This window comes from Onthophagus taurus, chromosome 2 (genome assembly GCF_036711975.1).
Source record: "Onthophagus taurus isolate NC chromosome 2, IU_Otau_3.0, whole genome shotgun sequence".
Taxonomy (NCBI): domain Eukaryota; kingdom Metazoa; phylum Arthropoda; class Insecta; order Coleoptera; family Scarabaeidae; genus Onthophagus; species Onthophagus taurus.
Genome location: NC_091967.1, coordinates 14,614,663 through 14,630,902, shown reverse-complemented (window position 1 = coordinate 14,630,902; position 16,240 = coordinate 14,614,663). Strand labels below are relative to the sequence as shown.

General features: G+C 32.3%; 1 protein-coding gene across 1 annotated transcript in view; it reads right to left on the bottom strand.

The window, feature by feature from the left end:
* Positions 1-13,667, bottom strand: part of LOC111426980 (receptor-type guanylate cyclase Gyc76C-like) — a 65,393-nt gene extending 51,726 nt beyond the window's left edge. The window contains exon 1 of the mRNA XM_023061914.2: positions 12,918-13,667. The gene's annotated coding sequence lies outside the window, so the exon portion shown is untranslated. The remainder of the gene's footprint in view (positions 1-12,917) is intronic.
* Positions 13,668-16,240: the final 2,573 nt, after the last annotated feature.

Sequence of the window (16,240 nt, the reverse complement as noted above, 5' to 3'; positions counted from 1 at the left end):
CAGCACGAACGGGATCAAAATGTCTTTCTTCCTTAATGTCACGTTAAATTGGATTTCACGTCACGATTTCCAAAGTTGGGTTTCGTTAGGTTCCAATTTTTTTTTTGCAGATGTTGATGAGAAACAACAGTTCCGCACTCTCACCTTTGTTGTGGGCGACCTGTGGGCCACGTATACACATAAAGATAATATCTAAATCATTAGGCGGTGAGGATTCGTAACCGCGCGGCCAGCACATTTATACCTTTTTAAGAGAGCCCTCACCGCTCGTAAATTGTCTTTTATGAAGGTAAAAGTAAAATTTTACGGTACGGGAAACCAGGCGGTGATAGCATCCCATAAATCAAGTAAAAGGCAGTTCCCGCGATCACGACCCGATCGGGTGTACCTTCCATTTCGAATGGGTCGTCAGTTCACACTCTACCAGCCACAAATGTATAATTACCTCGTAATTCACTTTGATTCATCGATACCTAACCTTCCTACCAAGTCCGGGAACAAACTGTAGTCTTAGTTGACGTTATGGTACTCTTTACGTATATTAAATCAGGATGTCATTTAATTCTAAACTTTGGATGTTAGGACAGAAATCTTATTAAAATAAAGATCTTGATCGAGTTTAGCCATGCGTCTCTTAAGACGAGTAATCCCACATGTGTCTAGGGCTAGTGTTAGTTCCACTTTAAGTTCAATATAAGCATACAACATCCTAGCGCTGAATAACAACTAAAACAAGAACTAACACTTGACCTAGAACTAGAAACATTCGGGTTTAGTCTCTAGTTCTAGGTTTAGTGTTAGTTTTATTTTCGTCTTTGATTTATATAGCGTATAGAAAACTCGGGGAATACCCCGAATTTATCTATGAACATGAAATAGAGCAACTTCTCCGTTCTAACGAGGTCCGCTATATTGAAATTTTACTGTAATTTTATTTTTTTCAAAATCCCTTTAAATAAACCGGATTAAAAATATTTCAGAAGCGCCGTGTCGTTTTCTTCAAAGCAAATTAAGTCTGTGCCTGATGTTAATATACATTATTTTGCTTGACACTCTCCGTGATATTTTTGGCATGTTGGCCGAAGCGCTAAGCCGGGAATTCATGCGGTCGTGGTATAATTCAATTTAATGAATTGAAGTTATATATATAACAAGCATTTTACGCCGACCAACTTTTCTTAAACATACCATCGCCATCGGTTGAACAAATATTTGTAGGCGTTCTATCATTTAGAATACTTCATTGGTAAATTACAAACGGTATGTTTTCATTTGGAGTGGCGTAGTTTTCATGTTATACTATGTATATAGTATGGAAATGTAAGGAATTTATCAATCAGGCAATCTCATTTAATTTTACACGCGGATCCGTCAATGTACGGAAGTTATTGACCGGTGACGCCTTAATACTTAAATGCATTTTATTCGATAATACTACGGATACCCTAATGAAACTTTCGTGGCGAAAGTCAAGATCTCTCCACGTTGATTAATTTCACGATAATTAATATGTACATGACGATATATTCTGAGGAACGCATTACGCGTATTTCAATATCGAGGAAGAGAAAAGATCGTAAGAAATGGGCGGTGATTTAATATCCATATCATTTTATTAAGGTTGTATTTATTAGAAAATATTATTTTGAATTCAAACGCACTATTACAAAGACAATTTTTAAACGATACATGAGTTGGAATATATGACCGGAATAAGATCATGCATACAACCCCCGTAGTTGGAAAAACATGGGGAAAAACAACGGCGAAGTCTATCGTAGTCCAACCAAGCTCTACGGGAAATACTATGACCAGAGAGGGAGAACTATGAAGATCACCCCACTCATCAGCGAACTATAAAACAGCAAAACCTAAGTTATTTCCACATATACGTTTCATCAACATAGTGTGCATTCCATACCAAAGGATTGGATAGCTATAATCCAGTTCTATAGGTCAGGAGTGTGTGGTCTATAAGCAGATCAATCTCTGCATACAAAACGCATGCTCGGCACCTCAGACCAAAGATTCATTCCTAACCCTATTTGTTAGAGTTAATATGAAGCTTTTTGTTAAACGAGCTGAACAACTAGAAAGAAGAATTCCTCTAATATGATACATCTTACTTCCGTGTACACTGAGAAAAATCAAATTGCGTAAATCAATAATACTAACAGATTGGGAAAAAAGTAATGATAAACTTTACACAACACTCAAATAAGTTAGCCAAAGAATTCGAAATTACATAAAATTTCCCTCTTGTAGACTTCCACTATGCTAAAGTTAAAACTAAGAAAAATACTTGAGATTTAAAATTAACTGGAATGCAAGTCTTGCTATTCTAGGTCAATATGGGACAAATTTAACCACAAAATCTGATGGCATCGGTAATATTGAAATGATTTATGGCTATAGATCAAAATGTTTCAAAAAGAATCATCTGTTACCTTAAAATATTTCAAAAACTCTTTATGCAAGTAATATTGCTTCTTTAGCTTTTGACCTCATGAGAAGGTTGCCAAGAGGGTATCCATATCATTTTATTAAAATTATATTTATTACAAAATATTTATTTTTAACCATTTTATTATTTTGAATTTAAACGTACTATTACAAACACAATTTTTAAACGAAACATGAGTTGCGTAAAACCGCCACGGTGATTAATTTCACGACAACGAATAATTTACATACATTAATAGACGGACTCTCCCATAATCTTCACATTCATGAGTCTATATTTAACCTCTAAAAACTTAGTCACCTCAAGTCCACGCTGTTCACTCATAGTCTAACCTCCAATTTTTGTCTTGTCCTGGAGTTATTTTTAGAGCCAGGCAGTAATGAGAGCCGTATTTGGTTACACGTCAGTAGACAGTCGGCGTATTAATTACGGATGGTTTTTACTGTTCTTTTCCGTAAGTCGCCAAACGACAACTTTTTTAGTTGTTCGGTTCAAGGTCACTACACCAATTCTATTTTTAAGCGGAACATTAATCATTTTTATTATGAATAATGTATTAGGCAAAGTAAAGTTCGCGTTCGCTAAACATCTTTAAATCAGGTAGTTGGAAATTTTCAACACTTGATCCGTTTGGTTTTTTTTTAATTTTAACCGCTGCGCGCGGCTAAATCTGGTTTGGCAATCGTTTAGTGGTTCACGTTCTCGAGTTGTCAAGGTCTGGTATGGAGAGAAATTTAAAAGTGGACCAGGAGGAAGTGATTGCCTTGAAGTTCGTAGTACACAAAACGATATGTCTTTGTCGGAAATGTTGCTTAAGAATATTATTATAAACAAGAAAGATACAGTGAATATATCAGGATTTTTGTGATAAATGTCACATTTAATTACTATGTGTCATAATAATTATTCATGAATTTTACATTCTAGTTGAACACAATCAATTAGTGACTATAAATTTAGTAAGAAAAGAAATAGATAGAGATGAATAAATAATTGAAGTGTAAATACTGGTTTCTTTTTTCGGATACATTGCAGAGACACAACAGAAACACATTTTAGTTCATGCAAAGTTTTGGAATGCCAACCTAGCAATGGATTTAAAGAGATTAACATCAGAAAAAAGAAATTTATGCCACTTTATGTTACACAGCACCTCTTTAATTATTTCTGAGATCATTGTAATACCATCAACTTAAGGATTGCTTAACCATCTCTTACTTTCATGCCTGAACTTCCACGATTTCTTCCTTTAATGTGTTGGACTCTGGAAAATGTTTCGGCAACATAGCCAACAGGCAACGCCTCCCTGCAGGTATCACCACGAACACTTCTCACGTTCTTCTGATGACAGAGTGCTTTGATCATCCGGAATAAGATCATGCATCAAAACCCCCTAGTTGGTAAGATATGGCATCTCAAGCGATGAATTCATTTGGCAAAGTGTATTGTCGTCAGTTGGGGACATTTAGACACACTTAGAATCAGTTGGGCACATTTAGACACACGTGGAAGCAGTTGGGGACATTTAGATACACTTAGAATCAGATGGGTAACTTTGGACGAACTTGGAATCAATTGTGTACGTTCAGACATATTTGTGTTTTTCACTCCTCCAATCATATGCCCGAATGATAGAGCAGGACTGTTCTGTTCTGTTTGTTGTCTCTATCTACACCACTAAAAATGTTGGATAATAAGAATAACTTATTATAAACCATATTCACATTTTAATTTGTTTTATGTAGCATAGTGCTGTACAGATCAGGAAACATCATTAAGTTGATGATGAATTAATATATTACGTTCAAAACTACAATTATTCAGATGCAACATATACAATCAAAAACTTTAATAATTCAATAATAAATCATTCTATATAACTTTTTAATCGTTATTAAATCAATTTCGCTCCTACGAGAAAAAAGAAACCAAACACAATCTAAAATTATCCGTTAATATCAGCAAATAAGTTCAAACTGGGTATTAGTTACATCCGTATGTTAGGTCGACTAATTGTGAGAGCTAGCGTCAAGGGAACAGGTGGTCAGCAGTGGTGCCCAAGTGTCTGTTACGATTAGCCTCAGGCAATCGCAGCTCAGTTTGCGGTGTATGAAAGTAAATGACTACGTACCTATCCGTGGTTATTTACTCGACCAGCCGGGCAACCGACGACGTCGCGGTTTCGCCTGACACGGAAGCGAATCACGTGTTTGCACAACGCAACACAAAAAATATATGAAATGTGTATCGATTTCACTTGTCACTTCAACAAGATTATTAAATGACAACGTTTTCCAAGTACTATATTTAGATAGTTTCCTTCAACTGTTATATTTCTTATTGTATTTCAAAACTTTTATTTTCCCTGAGCATCACATGCTTTACAAACTTTCTTAAAATGAATATACTTGGAAGAATTTGGCAATCTTATTATTTTTGACACGGTAATATCATATATGATATTAATACGTTATTTGATCTGCACTCATCATATTCACGTTTACTGTATCTGTATATCTGTATTACTGTCATATCGCTTGTTGGTTTGTATAACGCATGAACAATTCCATGTGAGTACATAACAAGCATTGATAGAATTTATGTCTCGTCGCTTTATCTTTTACTTTGTTGAGGTGTATATTTTATACCCAAAGTTACCAAGAGGTATTATTGAGAAAGGATTTATTGGAAATTCACCCAAAGTTGTCTTGAATGTGAATACAGCAAGAAATGTTCGTTGGAACTCATAAAACTTGAATCAAATTGTATTACCAAATGTGGCTGTTTATTCGGAAGTTTTAGCCGTATTTTGATCAATCATAATTTATCAATGGACGTGATGCAAATATTAAGAGGCAACACAAAGAGCATTAATTAATTACGCGATATCTACCACACATTCTGTAAATAATCAACATGCATTTCAACAGCAACTTCCGCATAGTGGGCCGAAATATAAACCAATTATCCACAGTTATATTTCATTTTAAAAAACAGGTTCATCCAGTTGTTTATGTTTGTTGTATAAAATAATTTGATATCTGAAAAACAAAATAATTTTATCCGGTATTTACTGGACTTCGATAACATGGAATCTTTGTATGCACACATTTCAATGAAAAATACATATAAAAAATATTAAAAAATATAGCTGTGTAACCTCATCCTCATTTCTAGAATTTTTCAGTTCATTTTTCTATAAGATTCTCAATGCAACCTTATAATTAGCGCGCAAAGTTTCCAAAACAATTTGCGGATTGGCCATAAACATTCTAAGAATATCTGAACAAGATCAAATTATTTTGCATATAGAACGTCTTAATTCGATCCCATTCTGCATTCATGAGAATCTTAATCACGCCTAGAACTGCTCACATACAATCTAAGACTGTTTTAATTCACATAAAAACCAAGAATGTCTCAAGCTGATTTCACTGTTGTTGAGGTTGCGTAGACCCCATCTCATAAGCGGATACATCAAATCGATTCAATTTGTTTTCAAAATGTAACCTTGATTTGAAATGAATCATATAAAAAAAATAAATATTTGAAACCAACCGCAACCTCAATTCCAAGAATGCATTAAATCAATCACTTTAAGCAAAGACCGCCAATTTAGTTTAAATACCACAGGATTATTATTTTAAACAGCAACATTCCAAAATCATCTGGATGCCTAACTTAACCTCATTAATCATAGAATTTCGTAAGCCAGAATTCTCAATTCAAACTTAATCAAAAAATATCTTAATCGAACACCAAAAACAATCCACAAATGTTCCAGCCAGTTCTTTGACGTGGTGAAAATGACATTTTCTTAGCCCTGGTTGTATTTATATTTCAGATATCTTGTACCTAAGGTATTCGATCCACTTCATGACAACATGATGAAATAATATTCATACTCCTCCAGATTAAGACTCAGACATGCGTCTTGCAATACATCAAAAGATACTCATAGATACTCATTCTTTGAAATAATTGATCCATCAGGTGTGATAAAAGAAGTTTCTGCATTCTCTATGAAAATCTTTTTGTCTTGTTTTTGGATTGATTTTCGTCTTCTTTATTTTCTAAGTTCTTGTTAATATTGTTTCGTATTTATAGCCTTATCATTTCTTTACATTTGGCTTCTTTCTGCATACAATATATAATCCTTTCATATTTTAATTGCAATTTTTTAAATTTAATATTCCATCATATTCTCATCATTCCATATTGAAATGAGAGAGAGTTGAGTGCGGAGCACTCTAATTAATTTAATTTTGTAATAGAAAAAGAAATTATATATAAACTGTTTTTTTAAATATATCTTAATATTACTTTTTTAAACAATTTATGAAGTATTTTAGAGAAGCGATACAAGGTTAAAAGAAAGTTTTTAGAAATCGTATATCAAAAATTAAATCACCTCATTAATTTTTATTACACTTTAAACAAATATTAATCAAAGTAAAACGTTTTAAAACTCATCTAATAAGTATACTCAATTTTGTAAACATAATTATGAAAAAATATTAATATTAGCTACGTTCTTTTTCTTGGTATAAAGATATTGGATGCTTATATTAATTTTCTCGAACCGATTAATATTTATAGTTTATTTGTTTGTCCAATCTCGTTAACCTTGTTTATTTTAAAACAGTTTTAGTCGTGTTCGAAATACAACGAATCAATTTACAAAATTCATTATTGATATTCGCAACACAATTGTTTCAACAGAAGCGTTTTAAAATAAAGACTTTATGCCGCTAGTAAAATAACAGAAACTCGATTTTTCCAAATACACTTTTTAGATTTATTGTAAAACTGCAATGAATCAACATAAATATCCCACAAAATTTACCGACTCAATTCGAATTGAAGGAGAAGCTCGGTTGCCTGTCACATTATTTTTTGAAATTACCCTTTTTATTTCTATTTCTTTATTCGCAAATCGATTCTACGCTTCCACAATCGCAACACTCCGCACGGCGAATATAGAAAATGATGAATTTCGTTTTATTCTTGAATAATTTCAATGGAAAATTTTTAACGGTAAATGCATTTTTAAATTGTTTTCTTTGCATTGCAAATTGAAATAATAAACATTTTATTCAGTGTAAAGAATGCTCGCAGCGATTAAAGTGTTGCAAAAGTTGCTACAAAAGAAAAAAAAGTTACCGCCCCTTGACATTAGCCATACATTGTACAAGAGTAATTTAATTAATTAAAATATCAGCGCGGAAATAATGCTACGCACGAAATGCTATTGTATTTCGTACCTTGCCAAAGCCTTTAACAGTCAGAGCGAAATTAGTTACGTTTGATGAAGCCGACGGCGTTTTCCTGCTGCGGTTATGATAACGTAAAAGATCAAAAGTAACAGAGCTGGTTGGAAGATATATTGAATAGCGAATAAATCGTGATTACATCATTTTAACTCAAACCTCATAGTGTCAAAAGCATGATGAGATCTAAACGATTTGATATCACGAATGCATTCGATTCAGGTACATGTTTAGTTAATCGATACTAATGATGTCTTTGCGATTTGATTGATTGGTTTGTATTTTATTACGCTTAAATATTTTTAAATATAATCATGAATTAGTTAGTTTAAGATATACAATGTATTATCTTGTTTTATCTTCGCTGTAATTAGGAGTGAACTACAATTAAAAAGATAACGTTTAATTATGTTTGTAAGTTCATATTCCATTGTTTCATTTCAGTATTAATTCCCCCAAAAAAAAGATGGGAGTAAATAATAAAAACTAATGAGAATTAATATAATTAAAAAAAGATTTAAATTTATTAATCAATTTGTATGGAATAAATTTATAAGAAATGGAACCAAATGTTTGCTAACGCGAAAATACGTTTATTTTAAATTGAATTTCGATGTTTATTTTGCAATGTTTTGATAAAATTAAAACAAAATTGACGTGACAGAATTTTTGATATCAAATAATGATTTAGATGAATTCTGCTGACGCTGAATAAGAAAAATTTAGTATATAAATTGTACCTTTTAAGATAACTCATATTAAAAAAAAAACATTCTTCAACGTTTTAACAGTAAACACAAAAATTCTGCATACATTAACATCTCAATCGGACGCCAAGTCGTAAAAAAATAGCGCGTGGAGTAACAAAATAAAATAAATCATGGAATGTACATTACATATTTCCGGGCTATTTATAAACAAGCTGTTGTGCAGTTTATCGCGTACCTAGCGCATTTTATTCGCGATAATACACTCGTAATACGTAATTTGTAGCGAAAAGCAAGCTATTTTTAAACTCGTGTATGTATGTTTAATTGTTTACGGCGTATTGTTACAATACCAGTATCTAGTTTTCAAAAGCAACAAATTAATGTTGAACTTAAAATTTAAAACATCCGCAAGGTCGAACAACTTGGTATTTTAATGCAGTAAGAAATCAAATTTTTTTTTCGTTCACATCCATAAGGAGATATTTTTTGTACCGAACAATACGAATAGTGATAGTGAAATAAGATTATGTCAGCATGATTGACGCAACAACAAACAGTGGGTTAAAAAAATAATGCCAACAGTTTGTGAATCTACATAGGAAGAACGCCTTGGCCTAAATACACACTCAACGTCGTTTATATAATCTCTTTATGTCACCACCTGATAGATGCTGATGTACGCCTTAATACTTCCCTTTTCCTTGTATATTTTAATAATTTAATTAAGAAAATCTTATAACAGTAAAAACTTCGATACTTGATTTATACATCGTATAGACAACTCGGGGAATAACCCAAGATTATCTATAACCATGGAATAATACAACTTTGAGAATAAGCCAAGTTGGATTCTATCTATAAGCGCTAACATTTATATTTAAATATATAGATAGTAATAGATAGTATGATTTAAAAATATTTTGTCCGTTATATCCGAAGATCGTTCCAAGGAGCTCTCTTATATCGAGGTCTTATTACAACCATAAAGATTAAAATATCTATTTCTGTGCAGGGTTAAAACTTCAGAATAAAATCTTGTAAAACTTTTTAAATTTTAATTTTACGACTTTGGTCCTTAGCAACTTTCGTTCAAACTCTTGTGCAGAGCTCCCATTGAACTCCTGGTAAATACGACTAATTTTCCCAAAAAAAAAATTATCACGAATAACTAAAATCGTAATCGAAAAATTTGGGAATTTTTGTATAACTTCTGAATCTATTATTTAAAACGAAAAAAGCCTAAAAGCTTTCGTAATAATTTTTTTATATCTTCGACCATTTAAGCTATTTGAGCTATTGAAATCAATTCGATTGCGTATTTCTCCGGAATTAATTATAAACACAATGAGGTAATAAAAGTTTTTCTTATTAAGAGAATAATCAAAAAAAATAAACATTTAAATAATAAATCCACAAAATAATCAAATTTAATGAATATAGCTATAAATCATAACGCAAGATTGAAACACCAACTTGTTAAAATTAATTGATTTTCAACCCACAATTCAACCGACACGATCGTCCTTTACAATTAGTAATGGTCGGATATCTACTATCTATAGCATACGAGCACTAAATATTAGACCAGTTGCTAATTAATTGTGCTATGTCCATTTGATTCAGCGATCACTCTCAATGAAATAAACGTGAATATAATTTGTAACATTATTATTCTATATCATTAATAGGAATATATTATAAGATAAAATGAGCAACAAAAAATTCCAAATTTTAAAAATGATTTAATAAGGTTATCAATATTATAGAAAGTTTAATTAAAATTTTGAGTAAATATGGAATGCTTTGAAGCTCAATTGTGAGAAGTTTGAATAGAGTTTCAAGTAAAGTTTTAATTAATTTGCGAACAATTCCTATTTACCTATTTATTTATTAATAATAGCTCTGAAGATTATAAAACAACAAGTTAAAAAAACATTTATGAAGCTTATTAGGCATAAAAATTGTTATTATCGATTCGTTAACAATGTGCTTAATCTCATTATTTCTTTGGTTACACGTGGGAATCAAATTTCATTATTTCTACATCTCAATTTTTACTTGATACTTGATAGTTGACGCATCTTTAAATAAATTTTATCGCTTTTGATTTATATCGGCAACAATACAGTTTATTTTACTTTAATAGTTGCGTATTAATTCATTTAATAATATTCCATACTTATTTTTACGAAGAAATATCTTTTTATTGCCACTGCATGTAAATTGAATTTCACATAAACTAAAGTTCACTGAGTTTGAGGGTTCGGTTTACTTGGGTTACCTTTAACAAGTTAATTGAATGATGAAAGTTAAGCGATCTATGTTTTAGCCATTAACGTCTGTTGCTTTCTACATAAGACAACGTATAGAGTATCTGAAGGTTACATTCAGTTGGGGTAAGTCACTTTAACGCGTTTTAGTACAATGACGCAAAGATAAACGATCGATATATTTCAGCAATCAACATCATTATATCAATTCCTTTTAACATGAATCAAATGTTACAAATATAAGCCATCGATGTACTGCAACAATTTACCATGGATAATAACTATATACAAAATTTTTGACACCGCTAACTAGCTACTCATTTTTGTAATACTAATTTTCACTGTACTCTTTCAAATTTTCTAACTCAATTATAATTATCTTTGGAAAGCTCCAACGTTGGTGTGCTGATGAAGGCTCTATTCTTTGAGAAGGTTGTCGACAGTTTCCACTTTTAGATCCTTGCGCAATTTGTCTTTTCGAATGTACCATTAATAATTCCTCTGAGTACTTTATTCTACAAACTTTGCACAATATTTCGATTGCTTTGAGTGGTACAACCCCAGAGTTGAATGTCATAAGTCCACACTGGTGATGATTTTTCTTGACATGTCTAAAATATAGGCAAGATCGAATGTGTAGAGTAAATACCAGAAACTTTAACAGCTACATTCGGATGACACAGCGATCTTGGCTGTTGCAGAAAATGAATTAGTTGCAGCAAATAAGTTACAATTGGCCTTAAATACAAACTGGACCAAACGAAATAACTTTATATAATAGTTGACATATAGCACTTAGAAAAAAACTAACTTTTCTTAAAAAATGAAAAGACTGGCGGTTGAAATTTGAATAAAGAGTATACACAACCATTAAATCAGATGGTTATAATTATTTTTTTAGTGTTAATAAAAGTTGCTAAGTTTATTCAATTTTTATTACTCATTAATTTAAAAATCAGTGGCAGCTGTAGATTTTATTGATATATCAAATAAGTGGGATTTTTGTGGACTTCGGAACCTCTAACTTTCTGCGATGTAGTAAACGATTTAAATATTCATCATTTTTACAATTTTACACATTATTTTTCTATTTCATTCCGGAATATTTGGCAAATATTATTTTTTGGTATATTTTTCTCTTCAGAAATCGTACAAACCATCAATGCATCGTGAATCCATGCATTCCAAATAGTTAACTTATTAATATGCGACAGTTGACAAGAGAAGCTACTTAGCGTATCTAACAGATAGAATCACTTATCTCAACGACTATCTCTTGATAATGTTAATTACTTGATGTATGGCATAATAATACTACCGGTTCGTTTCAAACAACACTATTTGCCAAAGAGTTTTTCTAAATAATAAGTTTTTTCCAAACGGGAATTTAACTTTATTGTTTTTATCCATGATATTATTTTGTACATGCTAATTTACTTTTGCACATGATAATTTGTTTTTGTTAATATTTGGCTTATGCGCATTAAATTTTTGCCATTGTTCTTGGCGTGCATTTTTCAGGATATATGATGGACCAGAAATTTTGAACACTTTGGAAAAGTTTATTACAAAATAAATTTTTGTGCCAAAAAACGTTTCTATGATAAATCACGTTACTATAAAAATACTATATGTTTTTATAGTAATATCTTTAGTGCATAAAGTATTTTAAAACTCTTCTTGGTTGGATTACATTGCAAGCTGATATTCGCAGTAAGAAAAGTTGTAATCAGTATTCAATCAATTATGTTATATACATTAATATTCGCCGACAAACAATAAAAGAAAATGTGCGTTGCAAAATAAACAAGTCATAATTACGCGAAACGAGTGACACGTCACGGTGGTTATCGTTGTAAGTTCAATAAACAAGACGCGAAAGTACATTCTCTAAATTAGCTTCAGAACCGTAATAGCAGCGGCTTTAGGAGGGATTTTTGTAATTTTTGAAGAGGAGAAAAACCCAGCGTCTAAATCGAGTACATTGTTAGTTGCTTTGTGGGAAATAAAAAAAGCGGTCGAGAGTTCGAGATAGCGACTGTATAAATAAATATCCGTTTATTCGAAATGCAAAGGAAGTGGTCTCGCTCGCTCCGCATAACAAGTGGTTCAAGTGATATAACTTACAGGTCTGTATTGTAAAAATCTTGCTAAAATTGTTTTAGCAAAAAAAGTTTGGTGTAGAAAAAAAAATTTTTCTTACCATGTGTAGTAAAATCTGACGTAGCGCAAGAATGATGTGAGAACTGGCGCGTTCTTCTGGACTTGTTACTTTCAGTTGATTTTTTGGCGATAAATCAAAAAGTAAGCACTGACATCACACGGTGGGAGGTTTGTTTTTTAAGGAAATCCCTAAGTGGTATATACCCAACAAGTATTTGTTTACATCACAAGCAAAAATACGGATTGGCACGCAAACATTAAAACACGCATCCGCACTTTCGTAGAAAGTCCACTAAATTATTTTTTGTTTTTTTTTGATCCTGTTTTGTTCCGTCCAAAACAAAAAAGTGTACTCAATTTCACTTTCGATTTTCGCGAACGATAATCAACGGCGGCACTTTTTAAAGGGAAGTTAAACCGTCTTGGGTTTCTCTTTTTTTAAATTTCATCTTTCAATTACTTTTTTTTTTGTTATTTTTCGATTGTGTTAATTTTAAAAATTTTTTTCGTTGTTTTCGAATTCCGGCGGGCCGCTTTCGAGTATTCTTAAGAAGTTGGGATTGTGTGAGAAGACGGACTTTAACACGCTGTTTACTTTGCTTATGGGGCAATTTAAATAACAAACACAGATTACGGCCAATTGAACGTTTCGACGGCGACCGCGCGTATATCGGCGAAGAACACACGCGCACTTGTCGTCGTACACGATATGCTATCGCACTCGCCTCGACTGAACGCGAAAGATCTCTGTTTCGTCAGCCTGTTGAATGTTTTGAACGCGTGCAACACGTATCTAACTGTAATAGCGTGGCTACATCTATCGTATGACAAAACATTCCACGTGCGAGCACGTACAGCTAGCGACACACTTTGAAAAATAGCGACACTACGCATAGACGTCTACTTTTACCATTCTAGTCATCTAACACAGATGGCGACAGTATTTAGACAAACAATTTAAAAATGAAAAATAATAAATATGTTGAGAAAAGAAACAACATCAAACATTTCTGATGAATCGATAACAATGTGTTGTATTTTAATCAAAAATATGAATAAAAATGTTATTATGGCAGTATTTTTGGTGAAAGATGCTGTTAAAGTAAAATTGTTGCACTACCACTGTACTTGTGCAAGATTTTGCACAAAGCTCGTAATTACAAAATAAGGAATGGCGAGGTTCAACAAAAGCTGTAACTTATCACCACATTACAACCATGAAAATGTAAATCCAAAGATTTTGTCCAAGGAAGTTTCCTTGCTGGACGAGTATGTTGACGATTTTGTGTATGTTGATCTTCTTAATTCTAAGATACTAACTCCCAAAGTGATGTTTTTTTTCCTGACGTTGAGTATCAAAACACTTCACCGAAATACAAGCAATTGTCTCAAATCAAATTAGTTTTTATTGCTTCGGCTCCCTTTCTTTTTACAGCCAATTGTTTCGTAATTACTGAATCCTCTGCAACTTATAGCATTTTGATGCATGACTAGCTATAATTTGCTGTCTATACTTATGACTCATAGTGACTGATCGGCTGCAAAGCTTTACGGTATGCAGTATGAATAAGTTATAGTGTTCGTTCTTCAGTCTGTAACTATGATTTCGTGCGGTCTTTAGTCTACAGCTATGGTTTGTAATCTGCAGTTGTGACTTGCATGAATAAAATTGTTATTATTGTAGTTTTTTTAATGAAAAGTTCTTGTTAAAGTAAAATTGTTACACTGCTACTGTATTTGTGCAAGTTTTTGCACAAAGCTCGTCTAATAATTACAAGATAGGGAATGGAGTCGTTAAACAATAGCTGTAACTTATAATATGTTAATTAGTACTTTGTTATCTACCATCACTACATTACAACCATGAGAAGGTAAATCCAACGATGTTGTTCAATGGACTTTCCTTGTTAGACGAATATGTTGACGATTGTGTATAGATAATCAGCTTTACCATAATTAATAATATCTTGATCTTCTTGATTCTAAGATACCAACTCCCAAAGTGATGTTTTATTCTCTGACATTATTCTCAACTTGTGGCAGTCATAACTATTGAGTGCAATTTGTATACCTATGCATTTTACAGCTATGACTCATAGTTTAAAGTTATAATTTGCTGTCTATACTTGACTATATACTGTCTATATTTGCCTGACTGATCGGCTGCTAAGCTTTACAGTATGCAGTATGAACTTATAGTTTTCGTTCTTCAGTCTATAACTACGATTCCGTGCGGTCTTTAGTCTGCAGTTATGGTCTGTAATCTGTAGTTATGACTAGCAATATGGAGTATGATATTTTCAATCTGCAATTTGTTGTTCTCGTTTATAGTCTACAGATATAATTGACAGTATGTTGTTTCTAGCTGTAATCTACAGTTTGTAATCATGGTATACAGTCAGCAGCTCGTATTTAATATAAATAATATGCTGTATAATGCTATAATCTACAGTTTTACATAGTTCTTAATCTATAGCCCGTAGTTTAAAACATAGTTGCAGACTACGGGTATAGATTGCAGTATACAGTTACACAGCTATGGCTTGTTATATGCACATTGCAACAACACAGTAGTTTGCAGTCTGTAGCTATTGTTTGTCACACCTAATAAATATCAGCTTACACATAGAGTTTGCAGTATGTCTTTGGTCTGTAATCATGGTATACAGTCTTAAATTAGAATACAGTCTGCTGCTGATCGGGAGTTATGGTACTCAATCTCCAGCTACGATAGAATATGCAACTATAGTTTCAAGTCTTCACCCTGCAGCTATTGTTTGCTGACTACAGTTATAGTTTACTATACAGTGTCCCGTATCTTCCGCATCAGAGAAAGATCTTCCGCTCTGATGCGGAAGATACGGGACACGCTGTATACAGTCATAGCTATGACTCGAATTCTTCAGTCTACAAATATGGGTATAGTGTACTCATACTCTACAGCTATGGTTTGCAATCTGCAGGTATAGTAAAAGTAATATGCTTGTTTGTTATAGCTACTATCTGTAGTATTTAGTACGTAGCTAAGGTAAAATATATTGCTAAGGTACGCAGCAAATGTGAGGCGTCATCTGAAGTGTCAATAAATTTGGGCGTTTCTGAAAACAAGCAGCTAATAACACAATGCCTTCTATTAGGTTTATTTAGGTACATTTTCAGCTATTTGTGTTTATTAAAATTTGGATTCTTTTTTATCCATTTCGTCTTTTTTTATTGCCTTCATTTTTGTTGACTTCAACGTCATCGTCGGCTAACCTTAATTAGCTGAGATTCAAAAATAAGAACTGTACCATTCCATTTAAAACAGAAATGAACAAAAAAGTTAGAAAATTATATTTATAGTTTCTCAAAAATAATAAACAT